Source organism: Hesperophylax consimilis, chromosome 12, assembly GCF_061612785.1.
Source record: "Hesperophylax consimilis isolate HC1 chromosome 12, BYU_Hcon_1.0, whole genome shotgun sequence".
Classification (NCBI taxonomy): domain Eukaryota; kingdom Metazoa; phylum Arthropoda; class Insecta; order Trichoptera; family Limnephilidae; genus Hesperophylax; species Hesperophylax consimilis.
In genome coordinates this window covers 31,505,530-31,531,245 of record NC_142847.1, presented here as the reverse complement: position 1 = coordinate 31,531,245, position 25,716 = coordinate 31,505,530, and the positions used below count along the sequence as shown (strand labels likewise).

The 25,716-nt window shown below is 32.7% G+C and overlaps 1 protein-coding gene across 1 annotated transcript in view; it reads left to right on the top strand.

Moving 5' to 3' along the window:
* Window positions 1–13,466: 13,466 nt before the first annotated feature.
* Window positions 13,467–25,716, top strand: part of Ggamma30A (guanine nucleotide-binding protein subunit gamma-e) — a 345,592-nt gene continuing 333,342 nt past the window's right edge. Inside the window, exon 1 of the mRNA XM_089638338.1 lies at window positions 13,467–13,629. The gene's annotated coding sequence lies outside the window, so the exon portion shown is untranslated. The remainder of the gene's footprint in view (window positions 13,630–25,716) is intronic.

Below are 25,716 nucleotides of genomic sequence, written 5' to 3'. Positions count from 1 at the left end.
ATACAGTGCTTTCATTTCACAAAGTTATGACGTCCGCCCGTTTAGAAACTCGGACGCTTTGTTTTGTTCCAAGTTTGAATAGGCAGTCATAATAATGTGCTTTTGTTTTCAAGCTTTTTCAAAAAGTTTTCTTTTGCCGTTCGAAAACAATATAATGTCCCGTGGCAGCAGTATACAATGTAACAATAGGAAAAATGTCAGGTTTTATTGACACTAGATTACCTTCATGGTATCCATGATGGTGGTTTATTACGTAGGTAGCTACGAGGTTGAAATCTGGGGTTTTGAGTATCTATTCGCTTCTTCGTGCTTCTTGCGCAACCGATTAGTTTGCCCTTTTGACAAACACTGTAGCACTATCCTAAATGTTGGTTCAAAGGAATAAGCAAAAAATATTTTAGATTTAGTTGTGTTTTTGCGAAGGCTTTTATAAATATCTTATTTTTTCTCTCTTGAAAACACCTATCCCAAAAATGAAACATTTTTAAGAGCAATATATTCTTCCAATTTGTGGTGTTTGTCGCTCATATGATAATGTGTGAAATATAAAATCCCCCAAAAAGTGTGACTTAGAGCCCAGCATCGAAAGGAATCGTAAAAAATCCGTTACTTTATAATTTCGAAAAACATGAAATTGGAATATTTTAAACTTGCGAACACTCAAAAACCGCTAAAAAAAGAACTTTCGAGTATCGGTGAGTGCGAATTAAGGCGATGCAATACGTAGTAATGCAAAATCATGTTTTTTTGGTTTGAAAATTTGGTCGCCTAGAAATGTTTCAGATGCTTTAATTAAATACTGCGAGTAGAATACATCTTGGCCTTTAAAATAATCGAGTATTTTTAGATAAGACTTTTTATAAGCCCAGAAAAAAATAATGTATAAGGCCTATGAAAACTGCTTTAAAGTTCAAAATCTCCTACTTACGAACCCATTTTCGGTTATGATTTTATTTTATAATGTTGCAAATAAGGTTATTTATAAAATGATCTAAAAAAAAAAAATATTTATGCCTGAACATCCACAAAATAAAATAAAAGGCACTTTTTGGCCACGTTTTTTTCTTGCATAAATCAAAACAGGCGGATGGTGTTAAACGGGAATTTAAACCTTATCACCATTTACGTAAGGGGTATTATTGATATCGGCTCGATTTAAAATATTACACGACGTAGTGCATCGCCTTAAAAAAATTAATCAAATATACTAATTTCGGTTGTCTGCCCTATGCGTTAGTCCTGCGTGAAATCTGATTTAACGGACTCAAATTTTCTTTGAATGTTAGTGTCATGTTCAAAATTGGAACAGCTTGTGTAAATATTTTAGACAAGCAATAGAGTACGTAGGTACCTATCCATGATATAATATTTTTAAATAAATATATTTATTTCAAAATTGGAACCGATTTGTCAAGAATTCAAACTTTGCCGTGTAATTACAATATTTGGTATTGTCATACAACATACAAAAAATTGTACCTAATATCTTGTTAGAGATAATTTGTTTCATAAAATCACACCGCAATTGAAGGTTTTTCTTTAGAAAACTTTTGCTGAATTAGGTAATTATTCGGAATCGCTGGACAAGGGTTTTATGAAATATTTATACATAAAACCTTCTGATTTACATTAATTTACTATAAAAGGAATCTGACTGCATTTGGGATATTTTTAATTTTAGCATTTTAATTTTTAATTACGTAAATCGAAAATTCACTCTCGTTGTATGGGATGACAGCTGGAATGGTTTCTGTTGTAAAAATTTTCTTTTGTTTGTATTCCTGATACGAGTGGCTTTATTTTTTACCATGTGCAAATACTAGGTAGGTACTATTTTAGCCAAACTCGAAAAATAAAATAAAGATATTTAGGTATGTTTTATAAAATAGAAAAATTAAAAAAGGTGATGTTATTATAGGTTAGGTTGGATAATTTTAGGTTAGGTTGGTTTATTATTAGGATTTAGGTTAGGATAGATTGGATATTATAGGTAAGGTTGGATTATTATAGGTTAGGTATGATTATTATTAGGATATAGGTTAGGTTGGATTATTATAGGTTAGGTTGGATTATTATTAGGATATAGGTTAGGTTAGGTTAGGTTGGATTAGGTAGAATGAAATCACAAACCAGTCTATACAAACCTAGCGTAGCCCACAAACTACTTGAAAACTGGTATATAACTCTAAAGGGGACGCGAGCAGGCGTTATTAAAGGTTCCCCAACATTTATAGGTTAAGTTAGGTTGGATTATTATAGGTTAGGTTAGGTTGGATTATTATAGGTTAGGTTAGGTTAGGTTGGATTATTATAGGTTAGGTTAGGTTAGGTTGGATTATTTTAGGTTAGGTTAGGTTGGATTATTAAAGGTTAGGTTGGATTATTATAGGTTAGGTTGGATTATTATTAGGACATAGGTTAGGTTAGTTTAGGTTGGATTATTATAGGTTAGGTTAGGTTGGATTATTATAGGTTAGGTTAGGTTGGATTATTATAGGTTAGGTTAGGTTAGATTATTATAGGTTAGGTTAGGTTGGATTATTATAGGTTAGGTCGGTTTATTATTAGGATTAAGGTTAGGTTAGGTTGGATAATTGTAGGTTAGGTTCGATTATTATAGGTTAGGTTCGATTATTATTAGGATATAGGTTAGGTTAGGTAAGGTTGGATTATTATAGGTTAGGTTAGGTTGGATTATTTTGGGTTAGGTTAGGATATAGGTTAGTTTAGTTTAGGTTTGATTATTATAGGTTAGGTTACTATAGTTTAGGTTAAATAAAACAATAATTATAATAATACCTAAATATAAATAATTTAAGTTTTTTAAGTAACATAAAAATATTTTATTTTTCGAGTTTGGCAAAAACAGTACCTAACTAGAATTTGCATTCTGAAATGATTCAAATTCTAGCTACTCGTATCAGGAATACAAACAAAAGAAAATTTTATCAACAGAAACCATTCCAGCTGTCATTCCATACAACGAAAGTGAATTTTCGATTTACGTAATTAAAAATTAAAATGCTAAAATTAAAAATATCCCAAATGCAGTCAGATTCCTTTTATAGTAAATTAAGGTAAATCAGAAGGTTTTATATATAAATATTTCATATAACCCTTGTCCAGCGATTCCGAATATTTACCCTGAATTAAAATGGGAAATAAGTTTACTTATAATAAGAGACAATGCGCTTAGTTTCATTAAACTCGGTTCAGAGGACGAACTTGTGATTTACTGCGTTTAGTATTTCACATAAGTCCGTCGGTCAGACAAACTATCACGGGCTGCCAAAAACGCGTCGCTCTGGGCTCATTTATTGTGAAAAATGCCTTCCTGTGCTTTTGACATATACACAAATCCCTGTCGAGCAAAAGCCAAATATGATGGTGTTTCTTTGCATTCGCCTGTACTCGAAAATTACTTATTATTTCAATTATTCAGAATGCTTTTGGCTTCCCGTATACGTTCAACGTCAAATAAAATAAAGTGGGACAGAGAACGCAAAAACGGATAAGTGTATGCAAGACAACCTAGTGACAGTACGTACGTCGTATTCTACTACTCTGCTCGCTCGTGTTCATAATAGTTAAGGTACTTCACACGTACACATTTTCTTTAAATGGCTGTCTCTTTCTAATGCGTTATGTTCCATTTAACTGTGAATGATGTTATTTGTAGCCATTTCATTCATTCACATATATTCGTTGTGGCTATTATTTTCTCGTTCGTTTCATTTTTCGGTTTCAATCTATAAATAGGAATGTGCTATATTTTTGGTTTAATTAGTATGTACGTTACGCGTTTTTGTATTTATGTCAATGTGTAACGTCATACTATTATTGAGAGTCTTGAAAACGAAGTTTTTTAGTATGATATTTGATTTTCTGACGTATTTTTGACCTGAATTAAAAAGTATTGGTGATGGGTGTGAAATTTTTTTTCCTGTAATAGATTTTGATAACATTGAATGATGTTGCTATAAACCTTATTTTTGCCCTGCTTCGTGACATTTTTTACGAGAGTAACATTCTTATTTTTCCACGTCGACACCTTTGAACTTTACGGGTTGTAACTGTAACTGGAACGTATCTTAAACTCTAAGCATACTATTATGTCACATATGGCGTTATATCGTATAGTTTACAAACTGTATGTACGCATACATACGTTTATATTCTATTGCAATATGATGGGACTCGCGCATCCTCCCTCGACGTATGATGCAAAAATCGATGGAAAAAACTGGACCCCTGGGAGGTAAGCAATTTTCTAGCATTCCATTTGGTCCCATACAAGTAAGCATTCCATTATGGCCACACCAGGGAAATGGAAAATACGAGATACAAAATGTTGGTTCTTATTGTGAAATTTTAAATCAATTAAAAAATAAGTAATGAAGAAAATACTTATAAATTTAAACAAAGCATAAAACAGAAGACGACGGGGCTTATGATGGATACTATAATCCTGTCTAAAACTTTGGCCAAAGAAGGAGGTAGCGCAACACGGCATAATACCCCAAAAATAAATCACCATAACACTGGAGGTGAATATCAATTTTTTTTTTGTTTAAATATTCCATTCAGACTCTTTCCACCTTGAGAACGAACGTTTTTATAAGTAAACTGGCTTACCGACCTTCACTCGACAATTTTGAAAGCTTCTACTAATTTTTACCCCTAAACCTACTTGAATATAAAGAGTAAAACAACAACACAATTTTTTATGAGCCATTTTTAACAATCAATAAAATAATTTGTCTCTGAAATCACGAAAAAACTCCTTTCACAACTTTTAATTGCTTCGTTCAAGTCCCGTTTTTACATAATTTCCCTTGGCAATTCGTTATTTGCTTTTGTTAATAAGCAGCCGCCCAGTTGTTTGTTTTACAAGTGGTGTTTACAAATATATTATTATTTCAAGTAAGTATACGCTTACCAAAAAAAGTTCAAATGAAGCTAATTACAACGAAGGAGAAAAGAACATTTTAATGTAGTAATCATTATGTTTTCATAAGTTCAAATAAAGCTAAATACCACGAAGGCCAGACAGAACATTTTAACGCAGTAATCTTTAAGTCTTCATAAGTTCAAATGAAGCTTAATACCACGACGGCCAGACAGAAAATTTTAGCGTGGTAATCATTAAGTCTTCATAGCCAGACAGAACACTTTAACGGAGTAATCATTAAGTTTTCATAAGTTCAAATGAAGATTAATACCACGACAGCCAGACAGACCATTTTACCGTAGTAATCATTAAGTCTTCATAAGTTCAAATGAAGCTAAGTACCACGAAGGCCAGACAGAATATTTTAACGTTGTAATCATTAAGTCTTCATAATTTTCTCAAAGGGTTAATTAGAGGAGATTAGGATAGAATGTCACACTATTCTATTTTAAAATGCACTCCTTGCATCATTCACATTCATACCGAGGTACTCGTTGATGATTTATATAACATTCAATGCATATTCAGAGTGGAATATACTCTCAGTATCGCCATGGTGTAAGACCAACATTCAGAATTTAAACGTTTCTGTTATGTTTATTACTAAAGCAGTTTTTATCTTTTAATATTATTATATTTGTTGTCTCGTTATACTAGTTGAAATAAGAAAGAAAATTATTGTTCGAACAAATAAATACATTTATAGTAGTACTGTCGTACATGTCGTAAAAAGATTTTACCTCAATTGCGCCTCAAGAACTACTGCGATCAGTTGATTTTAGTCAATACTCTACCAGTTGTCTCGCTGCCTTACAACTAATCGGCATCAAAACTCATACATAATTACAAAATGATAAGACTTTTTTCAAATACGGGCAGAAGATGGTTAATCCAACAAATTCGCGAGTAATTTATGTTGAAAATTCGCTCTCGATGTGTACGCAGACGGCGCGCGCTACGCATTTACTAATGCATTGTACCGAACACGTTTCCAATTAATTGTTTTAATTGCGATCTGTTTTAATTGCGATCTGTTTTATTGACAATGCCTCCATGTGTGCTCTATAAAAAACCTTATAAGCAAACAAAGCTATTTCACAATACAATAGCAAGGGCCTCAGCACGGGTAAAGCACCCAGTGAGGCTCACATTACCAAATAATATTATATAAAAAAAAATATTCTAATGCATCAATAAAAACATATATAATAACTGGTTTTGATCTTCAATTAATAGTCCGGAGTTTGATTGTACCTTTAGCATTTTTAAAAGATGCGTGTAATTTATTTTTGGTGTTATTTGATATTTGGTTTGGAAATTAAAATATACTTATTTCCTACCGGGATGTCATTTATTCCGTTCCTTTCCCTAACCATCAGTTTGCTGGAAAAGTATTTGAAATTTGGAACAATGGCAAGAACATAGTGCAAATTCAAGAGCATCTATTTTGAAAACAGATGATGGATTGGTAATACCTCGGAAGCAAGTTGTTGGTACTTTTCGTGTACATAATCTCATTGAAAGTTGACTATCTTGAAAGTCCATAATATCGTTTTGAGTAGTCATTCGTTTTTTTGTGGCGATAATTACCTCGAGGTATCGCAGTGGAACTCACTATGTTGTGATTGTGTTGTGTGCTCTTTCGCAGGGATACATTGGGAAGTGATTGGTCAACCTGTTTTCCTTCCCTCCATACATTGTTTATTCCTTCGCATACTATCAACCGATTCCAGTAAATACCAATTCATGTTGTTTAATTTATTTACAGTCCGCATTCTTCCGAAACTATAATTCATAAGCAGTTTCGGGTGCAAGATTTGATGAAAAAAGACATCTGCAAACATAAACATTATACTATGGATTTTTCCAATGAAAATTCGGAATAATTTTTTAGTAGAACCCATACAAACATAAAGCCCAATGTGGTGTTTTTTAATATTGTAAAAATTGCACTCATAGTAAAAATTTGATATTACTAATACGTTTGCTATGTTGATGCAATTCTTGCACGATATAAAATTATGCCCGTTGCTGTTTTGTGATGTTGACGTTAGTGATAAAAGGGAGTGGGATTGGTTTTTCCAAATCTCATCTAAACAATGACCTTTTTTCTGTTTGAAGGTCCAGTGTATCAAGATTTAATCATTCTCGGAATAAAAATGTAGACTTGTTTAATCTAAGCAACAGTCAAACGTGTAGTCAATTTGACTACGAGTGCAATATGTACAGTAAAAAAAATATATTTATGATTATCAACCAAGTCGCTTTCATCCAAACCTCATAGATCACAACAACAGACTTTGCTTTTATACGCAACAGATTTTACTGTTAGAATTGGTCCTATCAAATTTTTGAAATTAATTTAAGCTGAATAAATAAAATAATTTTAATTGAACAATGCTTACAGGCAACTAATGCAACTACCAAGGTTCTGCAGTGCCTCCACGATGTTCAAATAAGGTAGGGTGCACTCATTCCACGCCTTACTTCTCCGCCAACCAGCCAGCTTCTGGATACGGAAATCAAACAACGCCATTGTCGTGGCTGGATCCGAGTTGCTCAGCTCTCCACTCAATGAGCAATGGGTGCAGATGATGCGGCAACCTCTCTGATGGACGATCCTTTAATTTTGATTTTGTTTTCTGTTTAATTTTACTTTTTTACCTAATGTAAAGAAAACGAGGAAGGTTATTTAAAAAAAAAATATGTTGTCTTAGGTACCTACTCATTATGTTTTTAATTTTATTATTTTTTATCACTAGTCTTTATGGCTAATGTCTTTCTCGATCTTCTCCGACTTTTTTCTGCAATTCACTCCTGTATACCACAATTTTACTGTTAAAAAACTACAATACATGGAATTTATTTTAATATTTTAAAATTTTGCACACTTTTTGTAAAAAAGAGAAGAAAATTTACTCTCAACATCTGATTTTTAAAAAGTCTGTGTAAAGCCCCGGCAACGCTGAGGACATTCTATGTGAAGAGATACAGCATCTTAAGAGAATTGCCAACGGCGGATACTTCCGTCGCTTGCCGATACTTAGCTATTGTTCTCCGAGCGTCTGCCTGTTCTGTGTTCTGTAGTTTGTACCTGCTACCTGCTACCAGCCTCTGCTACCTTGTATTGTCAAATCTTGACTATATTAACGGGGGCATTTTGTAAACATAAATTATATTATTATTAGAACCAGATGTGTCAAACAAATATTAGAATTACCTACATCTCTTGTGATGTTACAGTTTTTATAAATAACTATAGACGGGTCAACAAACGAGTTCTGGCGTGGTTAAATTTACACAGCTTTTTAATTGACGGCCTCCGTGGTCTCTGGTCGTAAGGCTCTCCACTAGCAATCCGGACGTAGCGAATTCAAATCCCAGGGTGCTTGAATTTTATTTGATTAATTTGTGTTATTTAACAACCATTCATTTATTGAATAACCAACACCTATGCCATAGGTCACCCCAAGTGGTTTGCTAAGTTTGGTGACTTAGCGAAGTGCCCGGGTTCATTGGGAGAGGTGTGTTTGGATCTTAGTACCAACTAAAGCCGGATCAGGAGAGGCTGGTTTGGAGAGACCCTTTGACCTCTTCAGTTTTTTTCTCTCGATCCATCGTTTTGACGTACTGACCCCTAGAATCCTAACCACCCTCGTACCTTTTTACTTCCCAGAACTTCCGCTCTTTTCTTTCTTTAAAAAGACTCTCCACACAGCATCCCCAAAGATAACATAGGCCTTGAGAAAAACAATTTTTTTAGGGCCTCCCTGTGCGGGGTTAATGTAAAAAACAGCAATGTTCACAATTACCGATTCTTGACAATATCATTTAAACTGTAAAAAACCGGTTTGTTTTACAGTTTTAAAAATGTTGTTTTTTGTACAAAAAATATTTTTAAAAAAACGGTATAATTGTGTTTTCGCTAGAGAATTGCAAGGTTACGTCATGCGAAGTACTTTTGATTTTAAAATTTGTTATAATGATAACTTCTCAAATTCAATCTTCATCGTTATCTTAATCTGTTCTTGGCATTATTAACCAATTCATTTATAAATCCTTTTTAATCAATTAACTTTTCAAGTAATATTTCAAATAAGCTGATCAGATTATTTTTGAAACCTGCATGACTAGTAACTAACAACTGAATGCCTGAATACTTCCAGCGGGAATCAGGCTCGTTCCAATACGGAGTTATGTAAAGCCGGAGAAATTTGTATGACTTCTTTCCATTTATGAGCAGCCTTACAAATTAAAGCAATAACCTTACATGCTCTGCACGGTGCAGAAAAACCTTCTGGTTTATATTACAAAATGAAAAAGCTAATGAAATAATATCGATATTATTCGCACGTACGTATTTTGTGTTGGAATAAAAAAATATGTAACGGATTAATTAAAAATGAGAAAAGTAGTTAGAGAAGATAAACATATAAATTACTACTAATATAGTTACAAATATAATAAAATAAAAATGTATGCCAGAGGGAAAGAACCATTGCAATTAAATTTGGTTTTGGTTTACGACGTAAGTGAAGAAGAGGTGTGCACAAATATTCGGCGCGCGGTCAGGCGTATTGTAGGGACCTAGGGCCGAATTTGCTCTAGCAGGCCTAGAAAATTGATCTTTCTGCTTGGTTTATTTTAATTATTTCTGATAAACGTATTACTAAATCTCTGATATTTCTAATTGAATCCCTCGGGAAGTTACTTTTTCATCGCCCAGAAAAAATTTTTAAGTATTAATATTTGAGTGATAAGGTACTGTTTTTATTAATCATAGATATAAATAATATCTGTAAATATCGGTGCTAAGAAAAAAATAAATTATAGTTACGAATTCGTCAGAATTAATTGAAATGTTAGCATCAAGCGAGCCCTCATTATTCGAGTACCTATTGTGTCGCTTTAATTTCAACTTATCTAAGTTTGCATGGAAGTGACATGCTATTCGTATAATATAATATGATATACAAGCTGAAATCCCCGGCGTTGCCCGGTTTTTACACAAAGTTTTTCGAAATCGAATGCAAGCAATATTTTTTATTTTACTTTTTACGTATAGTGTGCAAAATTTCACCAAGAAGTATCAAAATTTTAATTTATTTCTTGCTGGTGGATGGTTTTTCTAAATCCCACTGTGACGACTGTGCAAAATTTCAACTATCTCAGAATAAAACGTTAGATTTTTATTAAAAAAAAACCAAAGCCACACCACCACAGATACTCTATTTTATAATAGATATTTTTAAACTATGCTTTTTAAATGTATCACGGTTCATCTGCAAGTAAACATCATCTATTAAAATCCAAAGAAGACATTTCACCTTTTTTTTTAATTACTACACTAAATGGCGACTAGATGAAATTTATGGCTGAATAAATTGAATTAGGTTAATGAATCTCTATTAAATTAGAAGTGCTAACAATTAATCATTTACGACAATTTTCTCAGGATACAGTGTTGAGCTGAATAAATTATATAATAAATTGCTTGAAATGGTTAAATTGTTTCACGGCTTCTCCCACATAGTAGCTATTTTCATTAAGATATCAAATTGACCGCATGTTTAGATAATTTGTGGGTTGGCAATTAGTACATGGTGGGGCGAAACTAATAACATAATGTGAATGTGCCATAATTTTTGTAAATGGCATCAAATGTCATTCTGCTTTGATTATTATGCTGTAGACAGATAGAGAATTAGTGACAGCAAGTAATGGAGCGATTAAACGGAGGAACGTGGAATTATTGTTACTACTTATTTGACCAATTTCTTGTTTAAAACAAACCACAGATAGAGCAAACGTAAAGTCACAATTTGAACTGGCTGCCATTCTGTTGGAATCAAAATGAAAATTAAACACACAAAAATATTTTTTCAAGTTTCAACACTGTATTATCGACATTTTAAAACTTTAAAATTTTACTTTGTAACTTTAAACTTTAAACTTCGGTTTAAAAATAATCATTATAAATTTTTTCATTATGTGACTCTTTACACAATAATATATTTTCACTTATCTTCACACTGTAACCTTTCACTTTGTAACTTTAAACTTTGAACGTCGCTTTGAAAATTATCACTTTACAAATTCACTTTAAAAAATTTCATGTTGTAACAGTATACACACACGTAGTTGAAATGTTTTAGTTCTCATTTCCTAAGCACAAGCATCTGCTTTATCGTAAGAATGCGTGAAATATAATATATATCAATGTTATTATGTTGAAATAAAATTTATGGAGAAATAAAAAAAAATAAAAAAATCTGTTTTCTTATTGACCGATATGGATCAAACATAATTTACACATTTTTGACACCTAGTCAAAATTCTATAACTCGCGCTAAAAATATGCCTGATATCTGAAAATATTTGAGCCCACTTACAAATTTTAAACAGAAAACTTATCCAAGTTTTATGACGTTAAAGCTCAGCAAACTTTTGCTGCCTGATTTGGAATAAGATAAAATTTTAAATCCGTTTGCATAATTTGTTTTTTCTTGCTTATTAGCATGGTAAACGTATTGAAAAAAAAATCGTGTTCAATACCAAATAACTGATCATTTAAACGCCCTGTCATTATCAAGAAGATACCCTCCCATCGAGTAACCAAAATGAGCATGTTAGATATTTCATTTTCAACCCCTATTTTGATTTGTTACAGCTCCCCCCCCAATTTACGGCACATATTCTATTCAGGAAATAGTCGAGTTCACAACCAGCGAGAGTAATGGCCATTTCATTCGTGATCAAACTACATTTAAATTAAATTTATGGTATGTGTTTAAAAACCTTATCTGCATGGTACAATGATAAGTCGGTACTGATGATGGAAATAAGAATATCTTCATCAATTATTTTGTATTTTGAAAACAGCCTTTACCAAAAAACTGAAAATGTAAACTTTTTACTTATAACTTTCCTGCAACAATAATTACGTAACGCTTGAAACTTTAATTGATTAAGAACACAAGCCACTGGACGATTTCTTTGTCTGGTTATTTATTTGGTTTTCGATTCAGATCCTTGATTGAAAATTTCTATACCTACATAGTTTTGACTAAAATATCAACTTCACCATACAATTACTATTGTCCACAAAAATATTTGGTTTTATGAGATATGTAGTTATTAGACTATATATTTACAAGTTTTGACAAATATTGTTTCAATATTTATGTCCATCAAAAATAGAAATAAATACTTAGCAAATCGGAATTAATATCTATGGCGAATAATTAAATAAAGTCGGTATAAAAATCCGATGTAAGATGTACATATATGATATATGTTTATTTTCAAATATTTTCATTTGCCAAGACAATATAATTAATTGCATTTATTCCTTTCAAACAGTTAGATTCGGAAATTTTTGTAAAATGGCTGCCATTATTTTATTTCATCCTGAGTTTATTTAATAACAATATTGCCTATTTTAATCAATTGTCTCGAATGTGTAGATTGTATAATGCCGTAGAATGTGACGATATAGACATCTTAAAAAAAATGTTCTGATTTTATTTGCTACTAGATTTACCCCGCCACCCATTGCTGTGGCTCAGTCTATCTGTGCAGATAGAGAAACAATAGCGCGTGTTGCTTTGACGTCCATTAGATGGCGGTGTTTTTACTTTTCCCGGGTGACATCTATATAAAATAGGTAGATAAAAACATACGCGTTTTCGCATGCCACGCTGTGTCAAAATTTCAAAGCAAACAAACTAACATTAACATTTGTATTTATATAGATATATAAGCTAATATGATGTCATAAAAGTAATTGAACTAAAATTCTCATGTTAAATAAAAGTAACTGAACTAAAATCGTCATGGTAAATAGAAGTAATTGAACTAAAATTTTGTAATTGCTTTATTATACTTTATTATTTTTTCTTTATTTCTTCTCTGTCTCTGTGCTATATACTTACTATGTATTATATTTTATAATGCTTATTATTATATCTGTTTATTCACTAGTAGCATCTCCACCTAGTGAAAATTAAACATTGAAATACGAATGCTGTGAAAATTTTTAACTGGAGTTATAATATCTGTATTTTTAACACTTTTGACTAAAAATTGATGTAGATAAACATTATTATCATATGTCCTTTCTTTATGTTTCCAGTTATCCGTTATTCTTCGGTTTGTGATGTCAACTTCACCCGACAAACGAAGCGATATAAAACGAAAAGATAAATATTAAGTTTAAAAATATATCTAATTTAATGTGTACCTGATAATGTTTATGTCCCCTGACTCAGTGCATATGTACCGAGTGTCGACTAGCGACCACCTAATGTACCCCTTCCCTCGGGAAAACAAACAGTCAACGGCTCAGTCTACCTTCAACATTCGACTACGTTGCATGACACTACTCTGTCAGTATTGATTGCACGAAGAATCGAATGATATCTCCAAAACAAAATTATTCAAAAAAATAATACTTCTAACTTTCCTCGAGACGTGGCGCTTTTTCTGTGCAACAGTTTGCCGAATTCCGAATTTGAATCCGGCGCCGGAAACTACCGGAAAGACTCGAAGTGCCGAAGTAGTGTTCGGGTCGCGTGACGTACTTAAATTATTTAATTAAAATAGTGTAGGGCGGATCAAATTTAAAATAAAAGTTCTTGATTACGATCCGAGGACGTCATCGTGTAAGTGAAACATTTGTAAGTACCTACCTACTTTAAATTAGGTTATTTTTTACTGTTTACATTTCGTAGTTCATATTTTAGAGCAGTTATTTTAGGAATGTTGGTTCTTATGTTATATGTTCCTTACTACATATACGAGTATATAAATAATATATATGCATTATATTACTGGGTAGGTAAGTTAGTAGGGGAATTCACCAAAATCCTCTAGTATTTTTTTTATTGCCGGCAACCTGTGCGTTTATTGAAATAACATTATCATATAAAAACAAGTAAGTAACCCGCCTCACTGGAAGATTTCTGTTCTGAGGCGGGTATATATATACTTACATATACACATACATACGTACGTAAGCATATATTTATAATTCCTTATATATACAACACATACATACACATATACAATCACATACGTATACTCATGCATGCACATAATCATAAAAAAACATAAGTATACAAAGTATAAATAAAATTATTGGAAAATGTTATAAGGTAATCATAAATCCTAAAATCTAAAACAAATATTGGCAATTGCTAAAAGGTTGACATAGAGTGTACATAGTGTCATAAAACCAAAGATCTTGTAAGAATTATTGGTAGTTGCTAAGAGGTTATCATGGAATTTAAATAGTGACAAAACAAAATAGCTAAAAGAATAATTGGATATTGTTACAATTGAATGTACATAGTAATCATAAAACCAAAAATCTAAAAAGAATTATTGGAAGTTGTTAAAAGTATGGAAACAGGCTTTGCATGTATAGAGTAGAAAAATAGATATGTAATTAACTAACAGCAATTTTCTATGCAAGGGTAGGCAGAATGGATGGATCGCAAAACAATTCGGTGTTAACAGACACTCTTTACTCCATTCACGTTTCATACACACCATTCTGTTATTGACTCTTGACATGGTCCTACTCAAATTTTGGTTCACTTAATTGTGCAATGTCTTCTTAGAGTGTACCCACTTTCTTCTAACATCATAAGTATAAATGCTTTGGCCCATATTAGAAATAATAAATAAGTATTGAAAATTTTCAGGTTCTGACACAGTGGATAGTAATATATTCTTATATCTTAGCCCTGGTGAGAATCAACTTTCAAAATCAACTACTAACTAATAAAATAATTATTTTTTAATGATAAACTAACGTTTATAAGACAAGGTTTTATGCATAGCATAAAGGATAACAAATAATTATAAGCAATAATTAGGGATCCGAAATACTAATACAAATTGAAAATATCTCCCGAGTAAAAATAAATGCCGCCAACGGGAAATGAACCCGTGCCTTCTGATGTCCGGTCAGGTACTCTGTATTCACTAAGCTATGTCGGCTTATTTCCAACTCGCCAAATGATTCAATATGTACTAGTACCTCAATCAACAATTACTGCTTACTATATTTTTTCACCTGTAAACAACCAACTTTATTTTTGTAGGAAAGGCTTTGTTAGTGCTAAATTTCTCACTAGATGGCGTCGAGACATATGATATCTTCATTTATTGGTGAAATAATTTTGACTTGTCAAATATTATTATTTTTTAATGATTAACTAACGTTTATAAGACAAGGTTTTATGCATAGCAAAAGGGATAACAAATAATTATAAGCAATAATTAGTCATCCGAAATACTAATACAAATTGAAAATATCTCAATATTGGAGATATTTTCAATTTGTATTAGTATTTCAGATGATTAATTATTGCTTATAATTATTTGTATAAGGAAGGAGATAAATAAACATTATACGACATTTAAAAAGAAAATAAACAAAATTATGGGTACATTATCTGAAACTTTAACTAACTGGTACTTGAAACGTCTTCATCTAAATATAATATGTTAAGTTGGTGACCTGATCTGAATAGCTGGGTACTTCCCAACCTTCCACTTTCTCTAATCTTTCACTTCCTTCACTTAAGCCTCACAACATTTCCATTTTTCATATTAACGCCACACAAGAGACCCCGAAGAAAATAAATTCCCTTAGGACCTGTGTCATCTTTAGGGATGCTGTGTGAAGAGTCATTCTAAGGAAAGGAAGGAGTGAACTTGGGTCTTGAAGAAACCCATGTCATAGGGGCGAGGAGACACAGAGTCCGTTAAACAATTCAATAGTCAAGCTGTTGAACTCAAGAAGGAGTCGTACAAACCGCCCTTTATGACGTGACAAATTATATTTAGTGTGTAAATATAAATATTGGGCGCGTTTTGGCATGTTTCGTGACTGTGCAATGGTGCTGAATGGATCAATGACACTAACTAGTTAATTGGAGCGTCTTCCATTGAAATAGCGATAGAACAAGAACGGAATTTAAGCCCAACGCCAGTGCTCTAAAGATTACACACCGTTTATTACTATAGGAAAATCCATCGAACCTATCAAATATACCAAAACGATCAAGTACTTACCGCTTCTGCACAGAGTCAACGGTTTTTTTGGTGTTTTAGTGTTCTAAATTCAAATGTGGTCTAAAATGGCGACACCATGTTCCACTGGCCTAGCGCAATTTAAATACTTCAAATTCAGTGTTCAGAAAAGTTAAGTGAAGGTGTCCTTACTTTGTGAAGGTATTTATCAAAGATATCCCTACGTTTTCATAGTTAACATTTAAAACCGATACAGCTTTTCAATCTACGATTTTCGGCAGAGCGACCATAGTCAATAGCGTGGGCAGGAACTACCCTCCAAATTGCATTGGCTCAATAAGCGATGTTGGGTGCATCATGTGCAACCAATTTCACTAATTTAATCCCGTTACCAACTAGACAGGGTACCTGCTACGTGGAACGTGCAAACTAATCTAGGCTAGCGCAGTTACCTACATCGTATAGATATGAACGCTAATGTAGCCATAAGGTGGATTTTACATCATATGTTGCAAGTGAAACATACTGCGCAGGTACAGTGAGAATTTTTTGAACTTCGTTTTCAGTACCTAGTCACTGAAAACTGAACAGAGATTATACTTAAAATTGTGATTTATTCTGATCTCAATGAAAACGTATATCACCAATTAAGATAATAAGACATTTTGATTCTTAGGTAGCAGCTAAGTCAATTAAATCGATTTTCTGTATCGGCAAGTACCCGACAAACTTTAACCAGCTATTCCTTAGCACATTTGGAGTAAAAAATGTTATGGGTACTTTGCTGTCCGGTAGCATTTTTTTTTCAATTAAAAACAAAAAATTTCCACACTAAATCACTGTCATTGGCATTGCTTTTCGTGTTCAACAGCTGTTATAAGCAAGTATGTCGACAAGCGTCTTCGCTCTTTCGCACACACTAAATAATAATAGTTAAAAATGAGACGAATGGTGCCGTGCCATTTCGTTGTGATTGTAAAAGCGCGCCAATATAGGTACACACGTACATTATTCAACGGAATTCGAATAAAATATTGCCAGATGGGTTTTTAAACTTTGACAAAGGATAAAACAGTGGTGACATGTGGTGAAAATATGAATAATAATTTTTTTATTAAAAAAAAACGTTACCGGACAGCAAAGTGCACATAAGATTTTTTACTCTAAATATGCTAAGGAATAGCTGGTTAAAGTTTGTCAGGTACGTGCCGATACAACCTGTATATATGAGAACGTGTTCATGCACCTGCGTTTATCTTAATAATATATGTACGATGACGAAATGCGAAAATATTAGAATATTTATGAACACGTTCCGACATCATAACACATTCGCGTTTTACTGGAAGTTTATTAGAAAACATATCAATTCTTTCATTGAAGACTCTCAGTAAAATATCAATAATTTATATAAGTAAGTGTTATATATGTACTTCGCCAAAATATACGAGTTTGTCCCAATGGTGAATTTTCTCTGTATTTTCCTATTTTATTTTTCTACTCATGTTTTATCTTATATTAGCTAAAATCCCCAGCATTAGGGGATTCAGTCTCTGCAATGAGTTTTTTTCTAAATCTAATATAGACATTACCTTTGTTTTGAAGATCGAGTACACAAAATTTAACGGAAAAAATAGTAGATTTTTATAAAATTCTAATCCACACCGCCCGCCCGCTACAGACATTCTTCTTTATAGAAATAGATTTTAGATTGTTTTCATATATTATATACTAATATTATTTTTAATTTTTAAAAGGCGTGTGATTTTCTTTGTGATTTCACATGTGTTTGACTCATGCGTTATTTTTGCCTTTTTACTTATGTTATACATCAATTATCATTTATTTATTTATTCATATTATTTATTAAACGGTGGTAGCACTGTAACTCCAACAAATAGTTAACACAACTCTAATATATTTATTGCAAGTAAGAACCCACTAGACCGTAAATAAATAATTATAATTTTAAAAAAATATATTGGTTTGAAAAGGTGTGATCAATCCCACAGACAAGGACACGCCTACAATACACCTCTATTTATCTCTTCAGTGGCAGTGATAGACAAGACAAAGACTGAGTGAGTTGATAGTGTGCGAACGTCGCAACATTTATGTATTAGTGTTGGTAAGTACAGGCACTTCGCGTTTTCACGACCGAGTTCCATTTTGATAGTATAATTATAGATATATAATGTATTTTTTACATAAGAATAACACCTCGTTCGGGCGTTACATGTTCCATAGTAAATTGTAATTGATGGCCAGTCATTAGGTACTGTCAAATATTTGATAAACATAAACCAAACCAATCTGTCAACCAGTTAATAGTTTGTCAAGAACTTAAATTCGCCCTGAACGGAGAAAAATGATTATTACTTATTTATTAAAAATCTCTTCAAATTATTCGTAATCCGATAAAAAACAGAATTTCAGGCCATCAACAAATGAATTTATAGGTCTCCTTATGTTGGATTATTTATGAAAATAGTAATATTTTCGTATTTCGTCATATAAAAGAAATTTAAAAAAAAATCAAGGCGAATGCAGGTACATAAACGCGTGTTCCAATATATTAAGAACTTACTAAAATTTTATCGGGAAATGGCCGTCAATCCCGTTTTAAACCGAATTAACAATTAAAAAGAAAATTTTAGTTAAATTATGATAATATTACATCGTAAGTTCCTTTGATGGTTTTTTAATCAACCGATTGGGACTTTTATAAGAGCATTTCGGGAAGCCAATAACTTGCAATGAGAGTTAGCCGTTTTGCCTCATAGCAGCATAAAAACAATTTACTCCATCCGATTTAAACATTACCTCGGTAACCGAAACATTGTCTATAATATATTGGACTCTTATGGTAATCAATTGTGCTTAATGTTGGTACCTATACTTTACCTTTGGAAGGTTTTACAGGGAACAACCATAATACGGGCATACCCCTAGCATGGTGGGAGAAAAAACATAACTGTATTTATTTATTGGACAATTTGTATAGCGCCGCTTTTGTGAGATATCACCTGAGGGGCGGTTTACAATTGATGCAGGTATTACAAAAAATATAAATATTGCAAAAATAAAGTGAAGTTAACTTAAGTAAAAAGAATTACAGGAATAGGTGACACGAAGATATAAGATGGAGACTCTGCAGTAAGAATCCTAGGTGGTGAGGAAACTGGTCCAGCTGCTGAAGCGAAAGAGAACACCGCGTCCACCAACAGTGCCAGCACGAGGTTCGTCATCCGTCCAGGTATGTGTCTGCTGCTAACAAAGTGCTGACACAATATCCTCTCACAGATACCAGACCTTGGCAGCACCGCTGTGACGTTCAACGAAGATAGAAAATGGAGATTCTGCAGTAAGAATCCTAGGTGGTGAAGAAACTGAACCAGCTGCTGCAGCAAGAGAGTCCACCGCGTCCACCAACAGTGCCAGCACAAAGTTTGTCATCCGTCCAGGTGTTTATCTGCTGCTAATAAAGCGCTGACACCTCACATAGATAAGAGACCCTGGCAGCACTGCCGTAACGTTCGGCAAGTCCGTCATTCATCTTCACGTAATCCTGTTCCTGGTGATTGTTGAAGTGGTGCATTCTGCCCGCAATAAAAAGTGACGGTCGGGATAATAAATTACCCAGGGCTTAGCAAAACACTTGCCAACACTTGCCTTCAGAGTTTCCGAGAATTCCGTTGAAAACATCTGGGGTGCATTTAGCGATCGACGTTCGTTTCGAATGGCGAATAAAGAAAACATTTTTTATACTTTCAAAGGTCACAAAAAAGTAGGTGGTTCTATGGTGGTCTCAGTATAGCATTTCTGGTTCTGTTTGTACGAGTAAATGTCAAAGTCAAATTAATGACTGAAGGCCACACAAAAGTAAACAAAGTCCCTTAAAGTTCCCTAAGTTCGTTAAATTTGGAACTAAAGACGTCAACAAAACACAAAATACCTAACCTTACCTAAAATGTAAGGAGTCATCAGCACGTATAAGTGGTAAGACAATAAAAAAATCTCTTCAGTTCCGATAAACAACGTCGCATCACAAGGTTTCAAAAATCAGAAGCCCAGTAGCGGTTGACGCAACTATATTATACTCTAACGTATTATTAAGAATTATAGTCAGCCCTAATGTTTGAGCCTAATTACCTTCAACATACCAACTGGTACTACTCGATCGAAAATTATTTTTAATTACAACAATAATATTAGGACCGAGTCATTGAGGTACTTGCTTGTACCTAGATTACATGCAGTTGACAATAATCTAGAAATTTTATATGTGCTCAACGTATTATATTATTAACTAAGCTAAGCATAATACCTTCTGAATTGAATTTCTGTATACCTGATAGCAAACTCGATAACTGTTGCACTAAACTACTATGTATTTCAAATGATTTTAAAAGCCCAGGCGTAGAATATGTAAATAAATAAATATTTTCCTGCATTCCCTCTCCTGACCTTTTATCAATTACCTGTCCTTGTCTGACAGTGTGAAGTACCTACTTCAGTAATATTTACTCATGCATCGTCAATTTGAACATGTTATTTTAATGCATTTAATTCGAGTCTATTGTGGATCTTATGCAGCGATAACCACGTAGTTTCCCTCAAGCCTATGATATCGATCGAAAAGACCAAAAGTAAGTCAGAATCCTCTCCAATTTTAACTGTTAACAAAAACTAACCCAGTAGTTGTGTCAAATATTGATTATAGTCTACCAAAAAACCACAAACCTTTTCGCGTACAATATTGAGACTTCAGTCGCTATTTTCTAACATAAAATTTATGGTTTTTGTTTCTACCCGGTCGCGCGCAGAGCGATTCAAAGCATCCATCATTCAACTAGCAATATTTTCCTCTTACAATGATGGAAACAGAAGAAAATCAATTATTATTAGGTTATTCGTAATCCAGAAGTGATCATTTTTTTGAATAATAGAAAGTATGGTTCATTGTCATCCTTCAGTCCAAAAATAACAAAATGGTTATTAGATCTAGGCAGGACTGACTCCGAAATATTACTAAAAAATATAATCTGATAATTATTTATCACGAACGCCTAGTTGTATCTTCCCTTTTACATACTTATTTTCTCTCAAATTTTTGATTTCACCCATTTTTTATTTTTCTTATATTATTGTCATATTATTCAACAAGATATTGTTACTATTATGTAATTGTGTTACTATTATGTATTTCGTTATGTTAGTGTAATTTTGTACATGTATGATAATTTGATATATTTTTCAAAAATATATAAATAAATAAAAAATTCTCATAATTAATATCACTGTAGTGAAAAAGCTCTACACTACGTGTTTTTTTCCGATAGTTTGTGTTGCCAGGTCAAACGTTTCCTAAGCGACGTCGATTGAATTATAACCCTTACGTTCAAAATCCAACAAAACTGCCTAAAATTGCGTCCCGTTCGATAAACTTCTATGTGCAGGCCACGCGTCTTATAAAATAATAAATATTCCCTTAATATTGTTATCCCTCAGCGCAGTGAACAAAACTTGAGTAAGGAGCACCTACCAAGCCGGCACGACGGTCCTATACATCAAATACGGCACAGGAATGACATTTATTAAAGTGTTCTCGATCATTTCGTGTTTAATAATGAAAATGAAACCGAAAAGCCACGTAAGAGAACCGACGTTTAATCACGCGATCGTTTCGGCAGCCTTGTGGGACCCCCCGTTGGAATATACTGTTGTAATAACCACAAATGAGGTCAACTATATTTTAGTTCTCTTTTGACACAACGATCGTTTTTCCGTACCTAATTAAAATTCTGACGGCATTTCATTATTGGTGCTTCGAAAAACTAGCAACCCTTGTCATAGCCATTTTTTTGCATTAAACCCACTCAGTAGGCCCTGAGGAAAATAATTTCCCTCGCGGCCTGTCATATTTGAGAATGCTGCGTGTTGGGTTTTTTTAAGGAAATGAAGGGGAGGAACATCTGGAAAGGTAAAAGGTATTTGGAGGGTTGGGTAGGAATCTAGGGATCAGTATGTCCAGGAGTGACGGACATAACATATCCCTCCCATGTCGAGAGACCAGTTGGAGAGATCAAAAAGTGTCCCCAAACCAGTCCCCGATGAACCGGGAACCCCTGCTAAATTACCAAACGTAGCGAACCACTTGGGGTGATCTATAGCATAGGTGTGTAGGTTAACCAATAAATGATTTCCGGGGCGGCGGTACCAAAATTCGCCTCCCAAATTAAACATTGAAACAACACAAGAAAATGTTTCGTTTTTATAATCATTGTTGTCTCTTAGCCTGGCTTTGGTGTTTATATATTTCCAGGTTTCTAAAATCCTTCTAGAGAATCTTTTCTGTGGAGATTATAAAACGTATTATCTGGTATAAACATATGGACTTTACATCTTACAATATCGTTACGAAAATTGTCATGGAAATTGTATTAATATGTTAAAAAAACCGTAGAATTATTAACAAATTGTAGATTTTCTTTAAAATTTTATTTCAACAAAAAAATTAAAGTTAAAAGATAATCTTTTGTGTTTTTTCACCCGCCATGCTAGAGATGCCCCTGTGTTATGGCGGTTGAAGTTTACAGATTAAAATTATTTATAATATTCATATATATTTGTACTTATACTATTTCAAACATATAACCATGTACAATGTGACCTTAGAACGGGGTACCCCAGTAAGGACACATTATCTTATATAAAAAATTGTTAAATAAAAAAATTAAAAAAATTAAAATATATATGTAATAACTTTTTCATAAATATTTTATATGATAATATGATTAAAAAAAAAAAAGAAACCAACTGAAAAATAATTAAGATTTAAGAAAAATCCATTTGCGCTTAGTACGACAGTATCTACATTTGTTCAGACCTATTTAATGGATGTTACCACGTGGAATAAGTAACGTGATTATTTTTAATTATTAGTGTATTAGCGTGCTCGTTAATAGTAGTTACATTGGGGCTTTCATAATTAGATTAAATAAGCTCATAATACAGAAAGGTTGACGATTTAGAGGCTGAGCTTATTAAGAAATGAGACAGCTTTTATAATATTTCTTAGCAGCGATATTTTTCCTTAAATAGTTACGTATATTATTTTTTTATTTCTTTTCTTGGATATGCAATCCATTCTGAAAGAGATTATTTTTAAATAGTTGATAGTTTGATCCTTCAGGCTTCTGGCATATTGACCGTTCGCGTTCCGAAACTACAAGCCAAAAATGTGTATATTCTAGGTATATCTTATATTGTAGGTAATAGGCAAAAAAAGTCTAGAATCGTTCGATTTCAAGCAAAAAACTGATGCGTTCATATATTTCTCTTAAAAAATATATTATTTTTAGTAGTTTACATTTATATTTTTTACTGAGTAATTTGTTATTTTATTTGTATTCTACTCAAACGAAACGATAGGAAACCCTTCAATTTATCTAAAACATATTTTTTGGTACTCATAATGTACACCAATTCGTTATAAAGATTAATTAAAATAGTGAGTTGGCACTAAGCTTCGCCTTAAAGATGCTGCCAGAACGTCATAGAATTTGTGTGTATTTCTGCTCCTCAGTAAAAAATGGATATTTCTGAGCGTATCTGTAAACTAGAAAATTTTTATGAAAGATGATAAAATATGCTTCCTAAATTAATTATTAGGAATATATATATAAATATATATTTTTTGAATAATTAAATTTTCGTCTAAACATTGATCTTAAATTAGTGAAAACAAAAATAACATATATTTTATTGAAAAATATATGATAAACATTAATGTTACCTTTTTTTATTGTTTCATATAAAAATAATTTGTAAAAAAAATCACAAAATTTTGTTAAATTGCGGTCGGAATCTTTGCTTTCATAGAGGTGTACATTTCAAATATTCTGTTGTTATTATATTTGAATATAAATTTTTGTGTTTTTTTTTTCTAACACTGTTTAGTTCATATTTCTAATTATGACAGCCACAAGGATTTCTATGAGATGTTCTGTAAAGCAAATATGTTGACTGTACGGCTGTTTATTCCCAAAACCGAATAAATTAGCCTTAGGACTTACATCAATTTAGTCATTAAGAAGCATTTATTCATATAAATCAATATTTTAGGGTTGTTGGGTTGATTATCAGTTTTAAACATTCGTAAACAAAACTATAAAGTTTTAACTTTTACCAATTTGTTTGTCTGTCCCGTTTGGTGACTTTATGCTCTTTTTATTGCAACTCTCTCTTCGTTTGCCCTTTAAGACACTATTCAGAAGGGAGTACAATATTTGACGCTGTGACTTTTATAGCGTGTCAGTTGGCGCTTCGCAATTTAAACCAAGCGCTTTGTTCTTTTTGCTCAGTTTGACATTTAAGCATTGGGAATATGTATACATATTCGCACGAGACTTCCTTTTACTAGAATTTACAGATTACTAATTAAGACCCAGTAGTAAGCGTTCAAAGATGGTTTTAAAGCGATATATGTAAATACGATTGTGAAGGAGCGCGCTAATATTTAAAAAAAACGATCATAATTATGCGAAAATTGTGAAAATATTTAATAAAACACGACTCGTTTTAAATAGAAAAAAAATCTCTCGACAAATGCTTTACTTGCATTTAAAGATACACTGTGCATTTTTTCATGCCTATAACATATTTAATAACAGAACAAAACACGTTTTAAATCATTCTTGGAGCTTACTTTGCGATTTTTTTCAATGGAGGAAATTTCATATAATTAACGTTTTGACATAACAAATGTATAGACATTATCTTAAAAAATAACTCATGTTTTTTAAAACTTAAAAACTTAAAGAGTTAACCAGAAACTTGTTATAAATCCGTATAAATTAGGTAAGCGGAGGCTTAAAGCTTTATTTCATTTTTGTTGAAGATACAAAGAAAAAATATACACCTGTTGGCAGTCGTTGAAATACAAGTTATCTATAACTATATAACATGGTTATTTCAGTTTTAAGCAACCTTATCAAAGCTTCCTATTACTATACCTTTTAATATTCCTTTCACCAGTCTGCTAATGGCTACCCATATTTAGGTCTCGTCGCTCCAGACCTTGAGCGATTCGTGCCTAAAGTTAGGTAGACTTTTTTTTCAAATATATTTTTGAATTCAGCTCAATTATAAAATCCTCAAATGTAAGATAAACGAAGATATTATAGGTGAATTCATTGGCTTTAAGCCACAGTAAGTATTTGTAAGTTTGAGTATTAATATTTGGATGTATTAAAAAAAACCTTTATATTTGCTCGGGCCAGTTATTGTTGCATAGTATTTGGTTCGAGTTGTTTCCCACCCGCGTTCCGCGCCTTGCACCTACATGCGTCAGTTGTTATAGTATCGCGCCGCCCGCAAGTACAACCGCTTTCCGCATAACCTATCTTGAGTTATTAAAACCACCGCGCCGCGCTAAAAACGGCAAATGTTATACCGCAAATATCGCCGTGAAATAGTGCATAAAAATAGCAATCTATAACGCATTGAACCATTTCGCAAAATCCAATATCACTATTCCCTTTCCTTGACCTCCTCCAATACTAACAATTACCCCCACCGGTGATTAAAGCAGAGCAAAGTGGAAGGTGCCGACAGTTTGGAGATATTGGTAAGTCGATCAAACAATATCACAAAATACCGCAATTACAGTCCATTCACGCCGCAACATTTGGTCCTATTCGAGCCGCATTATTTAAATT